The following is a 14,217-nucleotide window of genomic DNA, read 5'->3' on the forward strand; positions in this document are numbered from 1 at the left end:
TCTGTAATAGCTTACCACATGACGCCCAATATCCATATAAATGTGATCCACGGATGAATGAATATTAACTCATTGTTGAAATAATCTTTTAGCAAGGCACAGAATAACACGGAAAACAAGGAAAAAATAGTACTTATGTGGAGCACAGACCTAACAAAATGTGCGGAATAAACTTTTATGCACAGAGTTTGTAATTACACTACAGTTACTAATAAAAATAAAAATCCATACACATCAATGCTCACCTGTTGCCGACAAATAAACTCCCACATTGTTGACTAAGGGCTGAAACCTGTCAATAGTTTACTCAAAATCTCTGCCAGCTGTTTATCTTAAACTACTCCATGATTAATGATTTCGCGATTAGTGACTGGTTCAAGAATAATTAAGAGCCGTATACTGATGAATTTAATGAACAACACAGTCTAGGCCACATCCTATTATTTGTTATGACCGGTTTCAGCTAAGTTATGCCATCTTCAGATTTAACACTAAAATAGAGGACTCTGTATGTTCATCTTTTCAGAGAAAGTTGCTGGCTCAGATGTTCAGTACAAGATATCAAATCAAACCCCTTTCATCTGTCTAATTTCCAAACTGTTATTTTATTTGGCTACCAATTTCGGCAATTTACTATGCCATGCTCAAGCCCTATGTACAGACAACAATGGTAACAGTGTGGAATAGATAACCATAAAAGGGGGTGGTGCAAGTCTCATATACACTGTTAATATGTAATAACATAACAGTATCAAGTGGCACAAGCAGTTACATGAAGTTACAGGTAAATTAAGGAATAAAATAAAAGAACGGTTGCACACTGTACTAACTTAAACTAGTTAGCAAAGTATATACATCATATAATCGTAAAAAAGAACCTACTAAACAGAGATCAATATTGCATGTTATACATAGAGAATCATGGTACAATGCTAATGCAATACCCATGAAACACCTGGTGTAAAACAATATAGTCATACACTGACAAGTACAGACTGAACGTAAATTATTTGATTATATGCTGTCGTATACTAATAAAACATATAGGCTAGTACTTACTGGAGGTCAACCCCATAAATATCTGTATCATCATGTTCCATATACTAATAATAGCTAACTAATAAAAGAAGAATATGAAGATACACCAATGCAATTTATTGATCCTGTGATCATAAGATGCAACTTATTTAATAAACCAAACTGTGAATGTAATGTAATAAACTGTAATGAATTCCCACCAAGCAGTAGGGCCTATTTACTGAAATATGTGGAAAAGGCAAAACCAATGTCATCGCGAAAATGATAAGTCTGCTGGTGAGCAGACATGTGGCTAGGAGATACACCATATCATGAGCTATGAAATAAGTTTAAAGTAAAGTAATGCAATACATATACAGTGTATCAGAAAGACACTCATTACAATCAGAACAACCAAAGGCATGTACCGCTATATGTCTGTATCCCTTAAGCAAGGGATGTATGATCTACAACAGAAAAACCACCAGACTACGTGTCAGGGTATACTACAAAATGTGTAATATGCCAACTGCTACCTTTTTGATTAGATGGTTAATTGAGAGTGTGGAATATACCAGAATACAGGTGCCAATTGATGTTTGTCATTAAAATTCAATAAAGAGTTGTAGTGGGTCACACCAGCTAGTACTAAAAGCACTCCTGTATTTTAGTGTTAAATCTGAATGTGGCCTGCTGTGCTTCTGTTCTTCCAAGAAAGATTTTCTAAAATCAAAGTCTGATTTTCTTGTGGTACTTTTATTTTTGATCCATTGCTTCTTTTGAGTGGTCTTCTTGATCTGATCTCATGGCTTATTGAAGTGTTTGTGGTTCTTCCCAGTATGTTAAATAGGAACTCATAATCTTCATATGTCATTGGACATTTGAATGTAGACCACTCACTATTTCAGGCAACTTTTTCTTCTCTCATAGTATCTTTTTCAGTAATTTTATAATCTTTATTTTCAGTGTCAACTTCAGACTTATCTTTAGTTTGAGTTGTTGAGTCTTGAAATTCATGATCAGGAGCATCCATAGTTACTGGAACAGGTATACTTATTTTTGTCTTTTCTTCGAAAATGATACCTCATAACCTGATTAACAAATCTTTCGCCCAAATACTGTGACATTCCATGTCCCTTGAGCCAATCTAATTCTTTCGTTATTGCTTAGAAACATGAGCATAGCAAATAGATCCTAATCTATGCATTTGATTTGTCATAGATTTCTCACCATACCACAATTTATATGGAGATACTCTAGTTATAGTGGATAGCACCGCCTGATTTGAAACATATGTAGATAAAGTTTTTCATTTTGTCCCCAAGGCACTGTGAAATATTGGGCCCCAACTGTGAGCATGCATTATGGCTCCAGCATTTTCCACTATGATATAATTTTCTCTTTTGATGTAGCCATTTTGCTGTGGGATGTAGGGCATTGCTTACTGAAATTGTTGTCAAATTCTACCCAGTTATCAACATTAACACAATATCAAACCATCTTTGCTTCAACTATATAAAGCCTCAAATTATTTATAGACTTATCTTTTCCTCCAATGAAATAAAAATTTCATAATTTTGTATAATTGCCTTTAAAAGTACAAAATAATTATATCCAGGCATAGAACTTTGTAATGAACCACAAATATTTCCTCAAATCGGCTCTCTTGGCTTGGTAGCTTTTTCTCTTCTGCTTTGTGGCAATGTTAGGCAATGTGCACACTGGTGGAGCAAGAGACAGAGAAAGGATCTTTGGTGCAGCAAAGAACATTTATTAGCAATGTAGAATATATGTTGTTATTCGTTGGATGTTTAGTTGTTACTAGTTGAGTTTCAATAGGGAGACTTGCAGATTAGTCATGCTTGTAAGTTTACGTGGTAGTTATATCATTCACAACACAATTAACCATAGTGATGATGCCAATGTGATTTGAAAAGAAGAGTCAGAACTGTAATTATTTTTTTTTTCTTTGTAAGCAATTATGACAGACACGCGTCCACTTTTGACAGAGACAGGAGTTAAGACAGAAAAATGGGAGAATAATACCAAAATAAAACTTTAATTGCAAAGAAAATGTGCAATTAACAACAAAAAATGAAGGGTACACACAAGCATTCACTGACTGTACAAAATGTCAAAGGTTTAAGATGAAGACTATGCAATACTATGTAACAACAAACTGCTTTAGATGAGTGTGATGTCACAACTGTTTACGTGTGTAACAGATTTTGGGAAGATACTGCAAATTGTGGCTTGAGAAGCATTACTTTCAAAGTAAATTTCCTTTTATGCGAGATGAAGTTTGTTAGTGTAAGAATGTGCAGTGAATTTCATAAATCATGGAGCTTTTGACTCTCATTTGAAATTTAACACTTTGGTGACCAGCCATATAGAAAAATTTTGGGCACAGACCAATCACTTATGTATTTTTTTTTTTTTAATTTTACTGCCACATTTATGTTTAATGTACCTTAAAGGATAATACATGCTAAAAAAGACCAATATTATTTGTGAAAGCTTAGATTTTCTTGAGCTATTCTGTATGCATATAAATTTAAACCATTATTATGAAAAGGAAAGTTGCTACTTACCAAATTTATTTATTTATTTATTTTTGTTGCGCTTATCTGTGACTCAGCACCTCCGCTATATGGTGAGTACCAAATTTCCTTTTCATAATATTGTTACATTCCATCCTGGATTTTCTATTGTTTGAATTTAAACCATTAACTTTTCCTATTTGTGTAACTTAACAATGATGTTGCTACTGGCTGACTATAGCACATGACCTATGTTCTGAATACCTGCTATCACTGGCTGCTGAGATGACATTACTTGAGTTATGATTGGCTGACAAAAGCTTATCCTGCAACGCATTTCAATTTCAGTACTTTGGAAGCAACTGTGATGTATTTGGTGGACTTTAAACACGTGCTTATTACCATTCAAAGGATTGTAAGTTTTTCAGCTCTTAGGAAAAGTATATTGTCACTTAACTAGGAGAAAACTACTTTCACCTGGGATCAAGGGTATTTTCATTCAGGAAAAAGTGTATTTGGGAAAAAAATCCAAGAATGTTTTTTCTTGGTTGCATATACATTGTGGATAAGCCTCAAAAGTGATTTTGAATACCCTCTAGTATGATGTGTGATTGTAAGACTATATTTTGCTACTGACAGTATTAATTCAGTATCTGAATTTTTTAAGGTGTGGAGCAAGAACAGAAAATAAATTCTTTTGAATGTCAGTATCTGTCAATTTTAATTTACTGTGGGTTCAGCTTCTGCAGTTCCTTCTATGGTGATTTCAGCTTCAGTTGTAGCAGTAGGCCTAGGTACAGACAAAAATTGTTCAAATGTCTCAAAGTTCCTTTTGTCATTAGTAACATGGCTTATTTATCCATTATTAGCATACCAGCCTTATTGATTGAAGTCAGAATACATAATAGTGGGATTACCAAAAGTTCCAATCCTACTCATCTGCTTTGGCCCATAACATCATCAAGAAGGTGGACACACAAATTTCAGCTTGAATCAAGCCCTCGATACTAGGAACCTACACACAGCTCAGAAACCCAGTAGTCTGAATTTCACTTGGTCTATATGGCAGCTAAAACAAAGCCTGCAGTAGCAAAAACCAACACTCTTAAATCATCAAATCTTCCTGTACCCTATCTATTACAGTGAAAAAGAAGGGTTTGCTGTGACATATATGAGCCACTTAATGTTTTTCATTGTGTTGGATTTGTCATTAACCTGTTACAAATCTTACTGATTTAACAGTCATCTTTAGAAATAGTTTTGGCGGTCCAGCTATTCTGTCCCATCACTACGTATTAACATTGTTTTCTTATTGACTTTGATCCTTGGTAGGTATTCTCACAGTGACAAATTGGAAATCAAAATAGTTTAACCAACATTAACACATTCTGATACATAACTTCTGACCCTAAGGCCACACATCAGAGTTCTCCTTTTTAACAGAATAGTGATTCATTTGGCTACCTGCTGACATTGTCGGTGGCCCTCTTACTCCAAGCTATTCGTGAAACCGTCAACTCAAGAGTGCCAAGGCATAACTATAGCTTCGTACAACAAGTGAACACTGCTGCACTTGTTGTTATGATGCATGCATCCTGTGTACAAATGCAGACTGTAACACACAGTATCTGCTCTGTTCTTATATACTACTTAATAGACATCCACTATTATGATCATCTTTAGCTGGTATGAATACCAATAGTTGACCAGGATATTTGATAAAATGCCCTCCTAAACTACACTCTCTAAAATGAAGTTCACTGTACAACAAACCAAAGCTCACTCACATCACTAGTATCAAAAACACAACCTAACCAATGATAGGGAACAACTGTCCACAATACATTCCAACCACAATCTGACACAGTTACCAAAAAGGATCCAGTATTGCAATGCCTATTTGAAATGAAGAGTGATGCAATGTTACTTTGGACAGGCAACTACAGCTGTTATGAAATTTATGAAATGCATTTGCAGATGCAAACATGAACAACTATCAGCTGTGTAAGGGAATTGACAACAATGAATATTTGTGCTGGTCTGGCACTCAAACTCTGATTTCCTGCTTTGTGCGAGCAGTTGCCTTAACCGCTTTGGCTATTTGTGCATGACTTGTGGCCAGATCCAAACTTTCATACGTCATCGTCCTTGTTGTAGTCTTCAGTCCTGAGACCGGTTTGATGCAGCTCTCCATGCTACTCTATCCTGTGGAAGCTTCTTCATCTCCCAGGACCTACTGCAACCCACATCCTTCTGAATCTGCTTAGTGTATTCATCTCTTGGTCTCCCTCTACGATTTTTACCCTCCACACTGCCCTCCAATGCTAAATTGGTGATCCCTTGATGCCTCAGAACACGTCCTACCAACCGATCCCTTCTTCTGGTCAAGTTGTGCCACAAACTTCTCTTCTCCCCAATCCTATTCAATACTTCCTCATTAGTTATGTGATCTACCCATCTAATCTTCAGCATTCTTCTGTAGCACCACATTTCGAAAGCTTCTATTCTCTTCTTGTCCAAACTATCGTCCATGTTTCACTTCCATACATGGCTACACTCCATACAAATACTTTCATAAATGTCTTCCTGACACTTACGTCTATACTCGATGTTAACAAATTTCTCTTCTTCAGAAACGCTTTCCTTGCCATTGCCAGTCTACATTTGATATCCTCTCTACTTAGACCATCATCAGTTATTTTGATCCCCAAATAGCAAAACTCCTTTACTACTTTAAGTGTCTCATTTCCTACTCTAATTCCCTCAGCATCACTTAATTCGACTACATTCCATTATCCTCGTTTTGCTTTTGTTGATGTTCATCTTATATCCTCCTTTCAAGACACTGTCCGTTCCATTCAACTCGTCTTCCAGGTCCTTTGCTGTCTCTGACAGAATTAGAATGTCATCGGCGAACCTCAAAGTTTTTATTTCTTCTCCATGGATTTTAATACCTACTCCGAATTTTTCTTTTGTTTCCTTTACTTCTTGCTCAATATACAGATTGAATAACATCGGGGAGAGGCTACAACCCTGTCTTACTCCCTTCCCAACCACTGCTTCCCTTTCATGTCTCTCGACTTATAATTGCCATCTGGTTTCTGTACAAATTGTAAATAGCCTTTCGCTCCCTGTATTTTACCCCTGCCACCTTTAGAATTTGAAAGAGAGTATTCCAGTCAACATTGTCAAAAGCTTTCTCCAAGTCTACAAATGGTGTAATTGTAGGTTTGCCTTTCCTGAATCTAGCTTCTAACATAAGTCGTAAGGTCAGTATTGCCTCACGTGTTCCAGTGTTTCTACGGAATCCAAACTGATCTTCCCCGAGGTCGGCTTCTACTAGTTTTTCCATTCGTCTGTAAAAAATTCGTGTTAGTATTTTGCAGCTGTGGCTTATTAAACTGATTGTTTGGTAATTTTCACATCTGTCAATACCTGCTTTCTTTGGGATTGGAATTATTATATTCTTCTTGAAGTCTGAGGGTATTTCGCCTGTTTCATACATCTTGCTCACCAGATGGCAGAGTTTTGTCAGGACTGGCTCTCCCAAGGCTGTCAGTAGTTCCAATGGAATGTTGTCTAGCCTTGTTTCGACTCAGGTCTTTCAGTGCTCTGTCAAACTCTTCACGCAATATCATATCTCCCATTTCATCTTCATCTACATCCTCTTCCATTTCCATAATATTGTCCTCAAGTACATCGCTCTTGTATAGACCCACTCCTTCCACCTTTCTGCTTTCTCTTCTATGCTTAGAACTGGGTTTCCATCTGAGCTCTTGATATTCATACACGTGGTTCTCTTCTCTCCAAAGGTCTCTTTAATTTTCCTGTAGGCAGTATCTATCTTACCCCTAGTGAGATAAGCCTCTATATCCTTACATTTGTCCTCTAGCCATCCCTGCTTAGCCATTTTGCACTTCCTGTCGATCTCATTTTTGAAACGTTTGTATTCCTTTTTGCCTGCTTCATTTACTGCATTTTTATATTTTCTCTTTTCATCAATTAAATTCAATATTTCTTCTGTTACCCAAGGATTTCTACTAGCCCTCGTCTTTTTACCTATTTGATCCTCTGCTGCCTTCACTACTTCATCCCTCAAAGCTACCCATTCTAGTTCTACTATATTTCTTCCCCCCCCCCCCCCCCCCCCCCCCCCCCTCCTGCCATTTGTTCCCTTATGCTCTCCCTGAAACTCTGCACGACCTCTGGTTCTTTCAGTTTATCCAGGTCCCATCTCCTTAATTTCCCACCTTTTTCTTCAGTTTTAATCTACAGGTCATAACCAATAGATTGTGGTCAGAGTCCACATCTGCCCCTGGAAATGTCTTACAATTTAAAACCTGGTTCCTAAATCTCTGTCTTACCATTATATAATCTATCTGATACCTCTTAGTATCTCCAGGGTTCTTCCATGTATACAACCTTCTTTCATGGTTCTTAAACCAAGTGTTAGCTATGATTAAGTTGTGATCTGTGCAAAAATTTATCAGGCGGCTTCCTCTTTCATTTCTTAAGCCCCAATCCATATTCACCTACTATGTTTCCTTCTCTCCTTTTTCCTACGCTCGAATTCTAGTCACCCATGACTATTAAATTTTCGTCTCCCTTCACCACCTGAATAATTTCTTTTATCTCATCATACATTTCATCAATTTCTTCATCTGCAGAGCTGGTTGGCATATAAACTTGTACTACTGTAGTAGGCATGGGCTTTGTGTCTATCTTGGCCACAATAATGCGTTCACTATGCTGTTTGTAGTAGCTTACCCGCATTCCTATTTTTTTATTCATTATTAAACCTACTCCTGCATTACCCCTATTTTATTTTGTATTTATAACCCTGTATTCACCTGACCAAAAGTCTTGTTCCTCCTGCCACCGAACTTCACTAATTCTCACTATATCTAACTTTAACCTATCCATTTCCCTTTTTAAATTTTCTAATCTACCTGCCCGATTAAGGGATCTGACATTCCACGCTCCGATCCGTAGAACGCCAGTTTTCTTTCTCCTGATAACGACATCCTCTTGAGTAGTCCCCGCCCGGAGATCCGAATGGGGGACTATTTTACCTCCGGAATATTTTACCCAAGAGGACGCCATCATCATTTAATCATACAGTAAAGCTGCATGCCCTCGGGAAAAATTACGGCTGTAGTTTCCCCTTGCTTCCAGCCGTTCGCAGTACCAGCACAGCAAGGCCGTTTTGGTTATTGCTACAAGGCCAGATCAGTCAATCATCCAGACTGTTGCTCTTGCAACTACTGAAAAGGCTGCTGCCCCTCTTCAGGAACCACACGTTTGTTTGGCCTCTCAACAGATACCCCTCCGTTGTGGTTGTACCTACGGTGTGGCTATCTGTATCGCTGAGGCATGCAAGTCTCCCCACCAACGGCTAGGTCCATGGTTCATGGGGGGGGGGGGGGGGGGGGGGGGGGGGAGGGCATCATCCGTACACACACATTATGTAATTCCCATACAGGAGTGTAAATTTTGATTGAAAGTTGCTGTTGGTATCAGCAAATAAATACGACATGATGCAGGAGTGATGACATATGGAAGTTTGGGTCTGGCCATGAGTTTTGCACAGCTAACCAAAATGGTTAATATGATGATTTGCTTAAAGCAGGAAATCCGGGTTCGACTACCGGTCTGGCACAAAATTTCATTGTCATCAGTTCCCTTATATAACTGATGGTTGTTTGTATTTGTAGCTGCAAATACAGGGGATAGGCAAAATAATCTGAACACCTGTACTTAGTTGGGAATGGTTTATCAATTAGGTGTTGGACCCTCCCATTTGTCTATTATACAGCTGTGATTCTTCTTGGAATAGTGGCATATAATGATTGTATAGTCTCCAGTGGAATGTTATGCCACTCTTTGATCAGAACCTCTTCTAACTCCTGTAGTGGCAGGGGAGGTGGTAATCTGCTCCAGAGTCTGCGCTCCAATACTGCCCATAAGGGTTTGATAATGTTCATGTCCTGGGACTGTACTGGCTAGGGAAGGTCCTGCAGTTCAGTTGCATGCCCCACATACCACAATTGTACTGTCCTGGCTTTGTGTATGGGCACATTATCATCCTGAAATATATCACCATTGTTGGGTAACAACATTTGAATCACGGGGTGCACCTGATCACTTAAAATGTTCACATAATCATTGGCTGTAACATGGCTTTTGAGAATAATGATGGGACCAGCAGAATACATGAAATGGCTGCTCACACCATGCTTAACCATTAGAATCAAGCCATCAGGACTGTAGGCTTCTTTTGGCATCCTCCACATGTAAACCTGGCCCGATGTTGGAAATAACGAAAACATTGACTCGTCAGACCATATGATGTGTTTCCACTGATCAGCCATCCAGGATTTATGCTCCCGACTCCATGTTTTATGCTTATTTGCGTTGTTTGTTCTTACTAATGGTTTTGGTATAGCAACTCATCCATGAATATTCACTTTATGGAGTTCTTGGTGGACAGTGTTGATAGAACTGTGGTCTCAAAGATGGCTATTGAGGTCTGCAGTCACTTTAGCCACTGTAGTTTTATGTTGTTTTGACACAATTCGTGTTAGCGTATGACAATCTCTATTATTTAGTTTTGATTTACGTTCACTATTACATTTACACGATGATGTCTTTCCATGTTTTGTGTAGGCTGTCATAACTGTTGAAACAGTTGAATTTGAAATATTCCATAAGTTGGCTATCTTGGTTAGTGATGCTCCAGCTAATGGGGCCCCACAATCTGCCTTTCTGGAACTCTATTAGGTCTTTCATTGCACATTGATCTCAGCCTCTGAATGCAAATACGAAGTGTGTACTACTCGGAGACTGCATTGATGCCTGATCTGTACTGAACATGCACAGTCCAGCACAACATGTGCTGTATCTGCGTTGTTGACCATCAAACTATGCCAATACAACCACTGTTCACGTTATTTTCCCTATTCCTGTCCATTTCATGTATGAAAAAGAATTGCCTGCAATCTGCCCAAGTAAGTGTAGAAACTTGATTGTACAACGAGCAATGATCTGCTCATAAATTTCTCTGTCATATCCATTCCTAACAAAAATAGTAAAGTGCTATTAAATTTCTGACCATAAGAAATGCACCAAACACAAGCATGACTCCCATCACCCAAAAATGCAAAATCAAAGAAAGTCACTAGCAAACTGGTACAAACTCTTCTAATGATAACATTACACATTCAGCTACCAGCATCAAATGTGTCACTAAGATACCTAATAAAAAAACTTCGAACTGTGAGCATCCAGCACAAGAGAGTGCCACCAAATACTATGACATGCCATCTACAAACACATTCCAACTCAAAAACACTGCACCATCTTGATGTCACACAACACAGTTATATGATAGGGCAGAGTAGATGGATGGAATCACAACTTTCGATTGACATTATCACAACAGACATCACAGAAGGCAACTCCTATTAGATTCCTTATGTGAGAATTGTGCAGATTAGAAATAAATAAAGTGATTCACTAACGTCTTTGTTCATGAAACTTCCTGGTGGATTAAAACTGTGTGCCGGACCGAGACTCAAACTCGGGACCTTTGCCTTTCGCGGGCAAGTACTCTACTGACTGAGCTACACAAGCATGACTCACGCCCCGTCCTCACAGCTTTAATTCCGCGAGTACCTTGTCTTCTACCTTCCAAACTTATCATTGACAACTATTGATATTCCGACAGGTGCACACCCTGTCATTTTTAAGACAAATGCAATGAGAGAGTGCTGTGTAAGGTAACAGGTAGCATCAATTCTGTCCCTCTGTTTTTTGACAAGGGAGAGAGCAGGATTCCAAGCAAAATTTAAGCAAAAACTGTCATCTCTATTTGTTGTTTACTAATTTAATCTCAATTGATTCCATAATAACACTATCCCAATAATTGAAGTTCTTGCCAGAATGTCAGTGTTGTTATATTCCTTAGGATGATCACACACAGGACAACTTTCTGCAGTAGCAGATTTGCTTAGCTGTTGTAAGCACGTGTGATGCTTACTTCCTGTATGAGGCGAAAAGGTCATAAACTTTGGTGGCAGGTCGTTTGTTATCATCACTCACCTATTTCACAGTTGGTTGATAGTGCAGTGCTTGTCTGATCAGTCTTTCACTATAACCATTCTGATGAAAGGTGACTATGAGATAGGATGACTCAAATGACAGACAGTAACATAGTCAACTTGTTGACATATTTCTCACTGAGAAGGTACTATAATTGTGGATAACTAGCTTACTGATTCATTTGGGATGTAATAAGTTGTGTGCAGGTCATAATTTTTGTTGATAGTGCTTATCATGCAACTAAACACAAATGAGAGACATGGGTACTCTTGTTCTACAGAGTTCTCCCAAATTACAAGGCTTCATTTAGGAAACAAAATTTCAAACAGGTAGTATAGATGGTAGGCTACTGTGACTTGAAAGTTACCTATTCTATTGAAGAATCAGTTAGTAGTAAAGTTTAGAATTAATTTAGGACTGGGGAAGGCTTATATACTCATTACATTTGGGGCATAATTGTAGGACTTTATTTTTCATTGTTTTATTTTTAGTAATTTTTATTTTTCAATAGATTTACTCTTTAATGTTATCATATTATTAGTAATATATTAATTGTAAACTGAAACAGATCATAAATTTGTAAATGTACTACCGTTATCATTTTATGTGAGATGTGTTTAATACATATTGAGATTTTAGAAGAAGGAAGTAATTATTGTGAAAGCGAAACAAAGTTTTACAACATGTTAGCAATGTTGAAGATAGAAGGTAGTAAAATATTACATAACTGAATTTGGAGCTCTTGAAAGTCGCAATTAAGCACTTCACCATGAAGAAATATCTGATTGAGACAAAAGTCAGTAGAGGTGATGCACACATATAGATGATGTGTTATTCCTTTCGACACATCTAAATTAAACGCATAACCAGCTTGTAGTTGTCATACACTTCTTTATTCCGAACACATGCTCTTAATGAAATTAATAGTAACAACAATTACAATAAAAGGTACCTGGCCTACCGAACCACCAGCAGGAGTCAGATTAAAACATTAATGCATTTAAGGCCAATAGACACAGATCTTTCAAATTTTACTCAACCAGTTTTCACAAACGAAAACAATGTTCATAAAACTATCATTAATCAAATTACCTAACATAACTGAATCACCTCCCCCCATGGACCTGGCCGTTGGTGGGGAGGCTTGCATGCCTCAGCTATACAGATAGCCATACCGCAGGTGCAACCACAACGGAGGGGTATCTGTTGAGAGGCCAGACAAACGGTTGGTTCCTGAGAGGGGCAGCAGCCTTTTCAGTAGTTGCAGGGGCAACAGTCTGGATGATTGACTAATCTGGCCTTGTAACACTAACGAAAACAACCTTGCTGTGCTGGTACTGCGAACAGTTGAAAGCATTGGGAAACTACAGCCGTAATTTTTTCCGAGGTCATGCAGCTCTACTGTATGGTTAAATGATGATGACGTCCTCTTGGGTAAAATATTCCGGAGGTAATTAGGATCTCCGGGCGGGGACTACTCAAGAGGACATCATTGTCAGGAGAAAGAAAACTGGCATTCTACGGATCGGAGCGTGGAATGTCAGATCCCTTAATCGGGCAGGAAGGTTAGAAAATTTAAAAAGGGAAATGGATAGGTTAAAGTTAGATATAGTGGGTATTAGTGAAGTTTGGTGTCAGGAGGAACAAGACTTTGGGTCAGGCGAATACAGGGTTATAAATACAAAGTCAAATAGGGGTGATGCAGGAGTAGGTTTAATAATGAATAAAAAAAATAGGAATGCGGGTAAGCTACTACATACAGCATAGTGAATGCATTATGGTGGCCAAGACAGACACGATGCCCACGCCTACTACAGTGGTACAAGTTTATATGCAACTAGCTCTGCAGATGACGAAAAAATTGAAGAAATGTATGATGAAATAAAATAAATTATTCAGATAGTGAAGGGAGATGAAAATTTAATAGTCATGGGTGGCTGGAATTCGGTAGTAGGAAAAGGGAGAGAAGGAAACATAGTAGGTGAATATGGATTGGGGCTAAGAAATGAAAGCGGAAGCCACCTGGTAGAATTTTGCACAGATCACAACTTAATGATAGCTAACACTTGGTTCAAGAATCATAAAAGAAGGTTGTATACATGGAAGAAGCCTGGAGATACTAAAAGGTATCAGATAGATTATATAATGGTAAGACAGAGATTTAGGAACCAGGTTTTAAATTGTAAGGCATTTCCAGAGGCAGATGTGGACTCTGACCACAATCTATTGTTTATGAACTGTAGATTAAAACTGAAGAAACTGCAAAAAGTTGGGAATTTAAGGAGATGGGACCTGGATAAACTGAAAGAACCATAGGTTGTGCAGAGTTTCAGGGTGAGCGTAAGGGAACAAATGGCAGGAGGGGGGGGGGGGGGGGGGGAGGGAAGAAATATAGTAGAACTAGAATGGGTAGCTTTGAGGGATGAAGTAGTGAAGGCAGCAGAGGATCAAGTAGGTAAAAAGACAAGGGCTAGTAGAAATCCTTGGGTAACAGAAGAAATATTGAATTTAATTGATGAAAAGAGAAAATATAAAAATGCAGTAAATGAAGCAGGCAAAA

At 38.2% G+C, this 14,217-nt stretch overlaps 1 protein-coding gene across 2 annotated transcripts in view; it reads left to right on the forward strand.

The window, feature by feature from the left end:
- Positions 1 to 14,217, forward strand: part of LOC126272588 (meckelin) — a 221,861-nt gene that overhangs the window by 680 nt on the left and 206,964 nt on the right. The gene's annotated exons all lie outside the window — the stretch shown is intronic.

This window comes from Schistocerca gregaria, chromosome 5 (genome assembly GCF_023897955.1).
Source record: "Schistocerca gregaria isolate iqSchGreg1 chromosome 5, iqSchGreg1.2, whole genome shotgun sequence".
Taxonomy (NCBI): Eukaryota; Metazoa; Arthropoda; class Insecta; order Orthoptera; family Acrididae; genus Schistocerca; species Schistocerca gregaria.